General features: G+C 44.1%; 1 protein-coding gene across 10 annotated transcripts in view; it reads right to left on the reverse strand.

The window, feature by feature from the left end:
* Positions 1 to 7967, reverse strand: part of VEPH1 (ventricular zone expressed PH domain containing 1) — a 64494-nt gene extending 56527 nt beyond the window's left edge. For 4 of the 10 annotated variants that reach the window (XR_002438300.1, XM_021395789.1, XM_021395790.1 and 1 more), the window contains exons 1-2: positions 7819 to 7967; positions 266 to 321 (exon numbers count right to left, since the gene is read on the reverse strand). The gene's annotated coding sequence lies outside the window, so the exon portion shown is untranslated. Of the gene's footprint in view, positions 1 to 265; positions 322 to 2830; positions 3046 to 7818 lie in introns of those variants that run through there. The other 6 variants (XM_021395795.1, XM_021395796.1, XM_021395797.1 and 3 more) reach the window with 3 other exon arrangements.

Below are 10047 nucleotides of genomic sequence, written 5' to 3' on the forward strand. Positions count from 1 at the left end.
AAATGCAACAAAATGGTGCTACCCCACTGAAAACAAAAGGGGAAGAATTGTGCTGTGATATTGTTGATTCACTGTAGACTAAGCAGCATACACATGAGAGGAAGGTGCTCTCAGGATTCTCCCTGGAGGAGGGGACATCTATCACAGGGCTGGAGGCCAGCAGCCTTGCTGGCCCACAGCAATCCCAGGTACATCACAACTCAATGCTTCGCCTACTCTATCCATTAGAAATAAATACATACGTCAATAGAATTGATGCCCTTACCTCACAGACGTGTTGCCATGCTCAACACACTGGATGGTACGAAGTGCTTGGGATGCCTTGGGTGAAAGAAGCAAAAGCAAAATGGTATTAGTAACTCGGTGCCTTCTCAGCACTCTGTGTGCAGACAATAAAACATATGTTGCATGATATCACCAGGAGTAAGACCATATATCTCATGGGGTTTAGTATGTAGGACATGATCTTATTAAAAAAAAATAATAAGAAGCAAAATCTCAACTCCACACAAATGAGACCGCAGCTCTACTAAACTCTGTGGGAGTTTGTGATGTTATTCACACATGCACAGATGGAACAAAGAGAGGTTTCCATTTCCATTCTCCCTGGGGGTGGGGACAAATGTTTTCAGCAACTGCATATTTTGTTTTATTTTGCTTCTCTGTGAACAGGAGGAAGACTGCGATCACCGTCAAAGCAGACTTCCATTCTGTGTATACAACAGCATTCCCTTCCCTTGAAATTCTTCTTCCCCATCTCACTACTAATTCCACAGTACAGATTTTCCCTGCATGTCTCAGTTACAGAACCACTGCTTCTGGGACTGCTGGATATCTCCTTCCCCACATGCACCCATGCTGGAAAAAAAAAAAAGAAAAAAGCCTGGATACATTCCCTGGTAATTTTTGGCCTGAAACTTTCCCAAGAATATTCACATACGTAATTTATGGACAGAATATTGCAAGGTGTTTTGGACAACTCCTCTCTCCTGCACACTACACTAATCATCTGATTTATTTTTGCGTTTGAAATGCATTTAACTTCCTAAAACTGAGCACTCTTCCCAAACTTTTAAATAAAGTTCTCACATTTTTTCAGTGAAAGAGAAGGATTAAAGATGATTTTGAAAGAGCATCATTTTCACACAGCGTGAATAGAGCACCGCAGTTCCCATGGGGTCGGCTGCATACATTTAAACTCTACCCACAAGCCCACCATTGTTTGCTGGCAGCCCCTCTGTTTTTTGCTGCCATGACAGGTTTCCACACTTCGTGTCGCCTGGAAATCCCGTGGAGGCTGAGCTGCTCCAGATGACGAAACAAGGAATCACAAAGTCTACTAATTAGGCTATCCTCAATTTTTTTTTTTCCTGCTTTGCTGCAGTCTGGGGAGCTGCGAGTCCTCCCAAACACCCAGCTCTAATGCAAAAGGAAACTGTATTCTTACTGGAAGCAACAGCAAAACAAGGGGAGGCAGCGTGCATCGTGCTGTGAGATGCATCTCTTCTAACAGAGCACCTGCTGGGCAGCAGCCCATCCTTGTGCTGAAGTTCAGCACCCCTAGTATGCTAATATCCTCTCCTCTCATCAACTGCCCGAACTGGGAGGATTTATCTATCAGTCAGATGCTGCTTGCAGCAAGCCAGACCTCACAGATCTTGGATGCAACTTCGGTCGCAAAACCCACGCGGAACAAAACTGATGCAGTGTGGAAAGAATGTACCTATAAGCTCATAAACTAACGCTTCTGCAAACGCTTGTTAACTAGACAAAAGCACCTGCACTTCTTTTACTTGATAACCTAAGCACCGTGGAGACAATTTTCTTCAATTCTCAGTGTATATATTAAAAAAAAAAAGGTTTATATTTGACCACTGCTTCAGAACACACTAATGCTATAAGTAGCACTCCATAAAGCTCATTATTTAAAAGTCAGAAAGACAAAATTTCTAAGAGTTTTGTCTATAAGGAGCTTCATTAAACTTTGATGCTAAAATAAATAATATTACTACTATCTGAATTACTTCATGCAACAAACACATTGCCGCGGCAGTGCTGCCAGAAGTTCACCATTTCCATGCATTTCTCAAGCAGATTTCAGGCACATGACAGACGCTCAGTGCTGTGGCTGTGTTACAGGAAGAGGACTTGTTACAAAGTTGTACACAATATATATAAACAAGCATTTCCATCTGAAGAGCAGGAGAGAGCAAACAGAATAGAGCACCTGGGGCAGGCAGCAGCTCAGGGCTCTCGGAATTCCATTCTGGAAGCGAAAGCAGGATCAGAGCAAGAAAGGGATTCACAGCCCCTGTCCCTTAAGGTCTCCTGCAACAGCAGTTGCAGAACAACCACTGCATGTCCTGAGGTTCCTCCCAGAACAGAGCCAACACCTTTCCCCATCTGCATTTCCAAAGCTCCCCAAAGCAAGGCAATAACCGAGGCAGAATGTCTTCTGAGAATGAGGAGGAAAGCAAAACATGTTTGCAGCCCAAGACGAACCACAAACACCGTAGGACTAACACATGGACTGTGGTACACCCCAATACACAGGCACTGCTTTTTCCTCTCTCTAGGAACCTCTAAACTCATTTACGAGGCGTTTTTCTACAAACATTATTGCAATACAGTTATACATACGATAACCACAGCTTTGCAGTCAACAGAAAACCCAGAAACAGCCGCGCCGTTAAACACCGCATTTCATAAACTCTCAAACATCTCTTCCATTATTTAATATTTGGATGTGCTGCTCAACTTCTTTCCACGCAGCAATTTATTCATTATTGAAAATGTTTCATGAACGCATATTTAAGTTAGTTATTCATACCTCTCAGAAGAGAAACCTCGGAAAAACATTAATAATTGAAGGCAAATTGTCGGTCTTTAGAGAAATTCTGATAAAATCCATTAGAGCTGTCAGTTCCCCTTCCATCCCCCGGTCTCTGGTATGCGAGGCTGCTGGCGCGGGCGCAGCCTTGTCAAACCAACCGTACAGTCTATTCAGTTACCCTGGAGTTGTCATGTGGAATCAAGCAAACAAATATCTTCTCTCCATTTTCCCCAACTCCAGAACTCAAAAACAGATCAGAACAAATTCTTCACAAAGCTTAACGGCGGCAGCAGCTTGAGTGAAAACGCTCGGAGCTGGATATGGAATTTGAATTAGTTAAAAGGATTTATCAACAGCCAGTGGTTACATTCAGTTAATTAATAACCTGCTTAAGAGCAACGAGGAAATTGCAGAAGTTAATGGAAGTTATGGGGCCTCTTGTCAGAAGTCAGTGGGCAGGTTGGCCTCGTTTGGTGTCTTTGGAGGAACACCAGCCCAAAGAAAATTCAGGATTGAGCAGGGCACCTGGTGGGAAATGTGTCTCTTCGGGTGGTGTTGGGGGGGGTCTCACCAACCCCAGCACTTCAGGCAAAGCACAGCTGCCCGTGTGAAAGCAGTGCCTGGGACCTACCCAGGCACCTCTATGTCTTGCCAGCTGCACTGGAGGAATCACGTTTAATCATCCCAGCAGCATGTTGTGTGCAAGCAAACCTGCTTTCCATCTATGCAAACATATCCTTATACTCTTCCCCTTAACCTTCTCTTGATAAGTAGATTTCAGATTTGTAACATACCAGCAGTAACTAAAGCCTGCCCTACACATGGGGCCATTTGGGGCCTTGGCAGAACCAACACAGGGCGATGTCCTCCCCTGGCAGAACACAGGAGCAAACCCACACTGGGGTGTCCTAGCACTGACATTTTTCTAATAACGGCCAAAGCAATATGAAATGAGCCAACTCAGAACAGCAAAGAGTAAGGCCAGGTGCTCTTAGCCAGCTACTAGAAGAAAAGAGACTGCTTGCCCAAAGAGAATGAGGAGGCACACTCATACCATTCTTCTTAGGGCTTTTGTCCCCTCACAGCACAGTGAGAATTTAGAAATCGTAGCTTAAAGAACTCTGTTCCATAGAAGATGTATTCACTCATACAAGTCCTCGATTTTTTACAGAGCTCAGAACAGCTTTTTTTTTTTCCTCCAGATCATTCCAGCATTATCTCCACAACCAAATCAAAAATTAATGGTGGGTGAACACATACTTTTAATGATGCTAAGAGATTATTTATAAGAATGTGATTGCGCATTCTCCACATCTTCCTTCTAACCCAGCGTGCACATGCAGCACACTGTGCTCCTCTCCCACCCCTATGAGGCAGTACAAGACCTGAAAGCTTGGAGCATAAATGTTCACTCTGAACATTGTTTTCTAAACATGAGACATCAAGAAAACGTTCCAAAAAGCAGCATGTCCTAACTATTGGCCTAAGAGAGCACAAAAGAAGATCTTGGATTTTACTTCTGCATCTGATTCAGTTTAAGTCACTGTAAAGCGTGAACTAAGGGGTTGATGCTTTTGCTCACTGCAAATCTACTTTAACTTCTCGTAGCAACCGAAGTAGCATTTCCCCCCCAATGCTGAACAATCTTTTCAATTTTTATTCAGAAGGAGAACAGAAGCACAAGCTGGTTTTGTGCTTACTCAGGCTGCAGTCGCAGCTAATCACGGTCCCAAGAAGACTCCTGCGAGAAAGATGAGCGTTGATTGTCTTCTCAGACAACCCATTCTTTAACGTCACGAGGTGTGCAGGAGCGAGGGGTCCTGCACAGAATACATCTTCCCCTAGAGTGAGTGCTCTCTGCTCCCAGAATCACCTGTGCAGCAGAGAGAAAACCAGCAAAGACAGCGGGCTGGGGAATACATGGCAAAGTAAAGATCAAGCGTGAGAGACCCAAACGAGCTTTGAAAAGAAGACTGATGGCGTTACTGTGGGGAAAGACAGAGTGACATGGCACTTCCCCAGCTAGGGGCTTCGATCCCTTCCAATCTGTCTATTCACTGCAAGGCCTTGCCATGCTAGCCTCACCCTTCACAACCCTGATATATTCATACCTTAATTCTTTTGCTTTCTCACTGATGGGCTCGTTGCTATACACCATTAATACCACCAAGACAAGGAAACTTTCACGGATGCATGATGGCATGGGATGGAATCTACCAGGACGCCTGATACGAGCCACCCACTGCAGTCCTCTTGCAAGTTCCTTGACTCCCCTCCCGCTGTTTATAAAACAAATGTAACCCACTACACAAAGAGCACAAATTACCACTGAACCGAGATATGCTTGGAAAGACAAAAGAAATTAGAGACAGTAAAGAGCATTTGAGCAGCCCACGACTCCAGAGCATATAATGCACATATTAAACAATATACTGCAATAAAGCAAAAAGTTTTCGTGTACATTTCACCATCTGGAAAAGGAGAATTGAGTTTATGAAATGAGTTCTTCCCATCCTAGAAAAAGCTTGCCTTTAACCTTCATAATAGCTATGATTAATTTGTGTCCTTCTTGAACAAAGCCCTGACAATAATGTATTTTGTTAGACTTCTTTAAATAAACTTCTTGTTAGGAAAGAAAGATGCTATTGTTCTCTCTCTGACTAATTGGTGAAGAGAAACAGAATATTCCGTATTCATTGCATTTAGCCTAAATGAGTCATGCTATCTTCTACTCAGACAAAGCAGTTTAATTTTAATAACGACAATGCTGACAGCTACAATACTGTTCTTGCAGAAGTTTGCTTGTAAATAATTAACAATTGTTGTATAATGACAGTGGGTTTTTTGATAGCTCTATTAATTTCACAGTCAAGCTGGAGTCTCTTTAATTTAGAGCATTCATAAAAATCCACATACACCAGCAAACTACTGACATAAAAGGCCAATGGAAAAAACAGGTTTATGTCCCCGCAGATGTCTCAATGCTAGAAATCTGTTCTACACCAAAGTCAGCTGCAGAAAACCAACGAGAATAATACAGAACTCACAGATCATACCCCCAGAGGCTCCACATGTTTGACTAATGATTGCCAGGTATTGAAGGTAAGCCTGCATCCAGAGGAATGGCAAGCTGACATAACTTGCTGTGCAGTGGGGCCTGGTGCTCAGCGCTGCTGGTGGCAGTCAGAGGGCAGTTAGCCCAGGCTGAGTCACACTGCCTTGGAGCTCTGCTTTCAGTGGGCACCCTCAGCCTCTCTAGAGCTTTCTAAGCCAGGTGCTGATGATCGTTCCCTTCATCCACACAGATTTTTGCAACCTAGCAAGGTTCCTCCGGTTCTGATGGGAACAGCGAGAGTACCAACCCCTTGAGGAACACGAAAACATTTCCCTCTTAAGCAAATTCTTTGCCTATAACATGGAGCCTAGTTCTCTAATTCACAGCTGCTTTTTTTCCCCCACAGATATTTGTCTAAGAACTATAGAGCCAGACTCAACGCACTCTCTGCCCTAATTAGATAAATCCAGTTTGACTTTTTTTCCCCTTCAGAAATCCCAGTGTTCCTCTGAGGAACATTTCTACTCAGGAGTAAGAGCCTCTAAAAAGCACCCTAAGTTAACCAAGCAACTCTTACTATTATTAAAAGGTTTTCTATCTTTTGTTCCCCAGCAGGTATTTCCTCAAGTTTCCTTCTGCCTATTTGCTGCCCCAGATAAAGGGGTGAATAACGATGCAGGCATTTATGAAGTAATCTTTGGTGTATGCTGGACTGGCTTACGAGAAGTATTTCTGGGCCGTGCATCGACTGGCTGCAGCCCAGTAATCAGAGCACAAAATTATGCAATTACACTGAAGTGGAACATTCTGGATTGCAAACTCTCTTGCCAAACAGAAAAAGGTGGGCATCAACCTAATACTTCGATCAAGTTCCATATTAACAATTAAGGCTATTTTTTTGACTATTCTAATTATCGTTTGCACACTATGGATTGTTCACACTCCAATTACTGACAAAGCAATCCTGTCTGATGCTTTTAAAGGAGTTGTTTATTTCTGAAGGCCAAACCCTGGGCTTCAGACAAAGCCAAAGCTCCTGTTGATATTAAAGCAGGTTTTACTCAAACAAGGACTAAAACTATAGGATCAGACCCGTCATCTTGGAGGAACCAGGCCCTGCCTCGGCACTGTCCTGTTTGTTGTTGGGTCCGTAGGCAGCCATCGCCTGGCAGCCCCATCTTGTGACAACCCACAGAGCTCATTAGCAGCTGCACCGCTCCAAAAGGCTCAGCTGCATCACAAAAGGCAACATCTCCTGTGCATCTAAGGTCCACCTCATTGATAAACTTTATCAGAAACAGAAAAGTTTACATACTTATCCCGCTATAGCCAGAGCTGTTTTGGAGGAAGCCCCGAAGTATTCACAGGCAACAAACCACTGTCACTGCAGGCCCAGCTGACAGCTCCTCAGCTCTCAGCAGACTCCATGCCACGAGGAGCACACTGCAAACACTCCATCTATTTTTACATACATGCACTTGCCCTCTCACATTCACATTTCGCTTGTCAATTAGTGTATTTTCGTTACCTGCCTGCATCATTTTCCAGTTGAACCATGTCTTTTACTTCAGGCGTCTATTTGCACTCACATTAAGAAAGCCACGGCATAGTTTATGAACTGTGTTAATTGAGCCACAGAACTCCACTGCTGAGTTTAATATACTGTACCAAGCAGTGCACAGAGTGCTGGAGCAGTGCCACTGGAGTTACAAGCTCTGCAAGCTGAGGAGTCCTTTAACAGTTCTGCTGCATTTTTCACTTCTATGCTCCCATATGTTTTCCCTACTTTCCCACCTGAATGGATAGAAATCTACAGCTGGCTTAAACAAAGGCCTTTCTAAGGGTAGCCAAGCAAATGAATTAAACTGTTGATGATGTCCCAAGCAACCCTCATATTCTATCCCTAGGAGAAGAATTCAGGAAAACTTACCTAAGGAGAGCAAAAGCAACTGCTCCCACAGAGAAGAAATTGCCTGACTGCGAGGAACTGTTTCAATAGGCGCTCACACTCTTTGTTTCTGGTTAAGAGCCAGGAGATTTTAAAAGAGTCCTAGAAGCAGGCTGGAAAGGTATTAGTGATAAGAAACCAGGAGGACATGTTGTCCTCAGCTGCCCTGAGTTAACAGCTCATGATCAGGGCATAACTGCTGCAGAGACACAGCACCTGGAACCAAGGATGGATCTGTACCTGCTCAGCATCCAGACATTTCTAACCCTCATGCAGTCTGTAGGCTAACAGTGATTTTTAAACACCCGCACTCTGAAGCTGATAGCTAATCTGCACCGTAGATGCACATTTAAAATTAATACTGGCATTTATGCTAAACTTCAAGAAAGATACAGAGCAAGCCTTGGTGCAATGAGCTCCTGCCTTTCCTGCAAGCAGCTCCTCCTCTTGGCAATGGGTAGAAGCCACAGCAAGAGACAGTATTTAAAAACTACTGAAACATCTGCTCAGGATGTTATACTTCAAAAGCTTACTACCACTAATTCTATACCTCACAGATGAGCACAATGCTTTGAAAAACAGAAACATATGGAATGGTGCTTCCACCAGGAACTCTAATGTCAGCAACAGCATCAGAGCTAAGCAGTTGCAGTTGTTTTGTAGCTTAAGGAAACCAGACAACAATAATCTCACGGGAGAGGTTATTTAAATTAATTAACAGCAGCACTAGTATGCCTATGTGAACTGCTTTCCAGAATGTCATTTCATTAGCTAGATTTGCAGAAGGAAGTCTCTGTGTGGAGTGAGCATGGAACCATGTAAATGTAGGATTGGAAAGGCCTCAAGAGGTGAGGTAACCAACCTCATTATGTTGAGCAAGAGCCATCAGGTGTAGGCACACCCAACATTTTCTGCTCTGTTCTTGCTTCCCTAAGAGAAATGCTTCAACACCTCATAATTAAGAACTACCTGGTTGCCAAGCATTCCTTCCAATTCCATTACAAAAAGACAACAACAGATTACTGCTCTGTGACACAGCCTGACTTGCTTCATGATTTCTGCTCTCTCAAAGGTCTCTGGTGGAGCAAACACCTCGTGCAGATTCTCACCAGCCTCAGCTTTTCTTGCCCCCCTTCCTGAAGCTCTGGGGTCTCTCTTTTCTTGTATGGATGCATTGAAAGTTCATTTCTCACATCTCATCAACAGAAGAGATTTGTATAAACCTTCCTGAATGTCTTCAAATCTTTGGTGAATTTCATTAGAATTATCTCACCTTAAAAATTACAAGATCTACTTCAAATTAACAGTCTTGTAGTACCTTTACTCACACCAGGCTGGACCCCTAGAAAAGGGTTAATGTCACACACACAGACAGACCAAGGACTTTATTTTAATGGCAAGGCAACAAAGAAATTCACTTAATGACAAGTTCTTGGACTAATGTATTATTCATTTTGTTATGTGACAGTAGAACAAAACTGTATCCATAAATATATAATGTTGTACACATCTTTTCAGCGTAGTTTACATTTATGGGATAATTGGCTGTCTATCAGCACATTGTCCTCTCTTTATTCACTTTTTTGCTGCTCAGGTCCCTCGAGGCCTGCTAGTGCCCTCAGGACCTGGCACAAACTGTTCCCAGGTGCATGCTCCTCTCACAGTGTTAGGACCAGAGCTTGCATGTTATTTTACTCCCTCCAGCTGCCTGTGTGGTCTCTGCACTTGCTGCCCTTGCACGCTCCAGGCTCACACCCAGCTCTGGAGTATGTGCTGTGCAGGTTCCTTGCACGAAGAAGGCCTTTCCCCAGGCTCCGGGGAGGTGGCACCAGGCCTGAGCCCCACTGCTCCCTGTGCTCTCGGAGCCAGCTGGGGGCTGAGGGACGTGGTCAGTGGGCACGGTGGGGTTGGGTTGGGGTTGGACTTGGTGATCTTAGAGGTATTTTCCAGCCTTAATGATTCTGTGAAACTGAGCAGACCCCGACCAGCCCACCCTGTCATAACCGATGCTACGTGGGCATCTCAGCCAAACAGTTTTGAGGCATGCAACAAAATCCATCTCTTCCCCAAGTCTGTGTCCTACTGGAGGCGTGCACAAACCTGCATGCCTTTGCTAGTCAGCAGCAGATGAGCCTCATGGACACGAACGGGAGTTCCTCAGTGCCAGGCGAGCGCTGCTCAGCTGCCAAAGCCAACGCGGAGCCACGGCTT

The sequence above is a fragment of the Numida meleagris genome, chromosome 4 (assembly GCF_002078875.1).
Source record: "Numida meleagris isolate 19003 breed g44 Domestic line chromosome 4, NumMel1.0, whole genome shotgun sequence".
In the NCBI taxonomy this organism is placed as follows: domain Eukaryota; kingdom Metazoa; phylum Chordata; class Aves; order Galliformes; family Numididae; genus Numida; species Numida meleagris.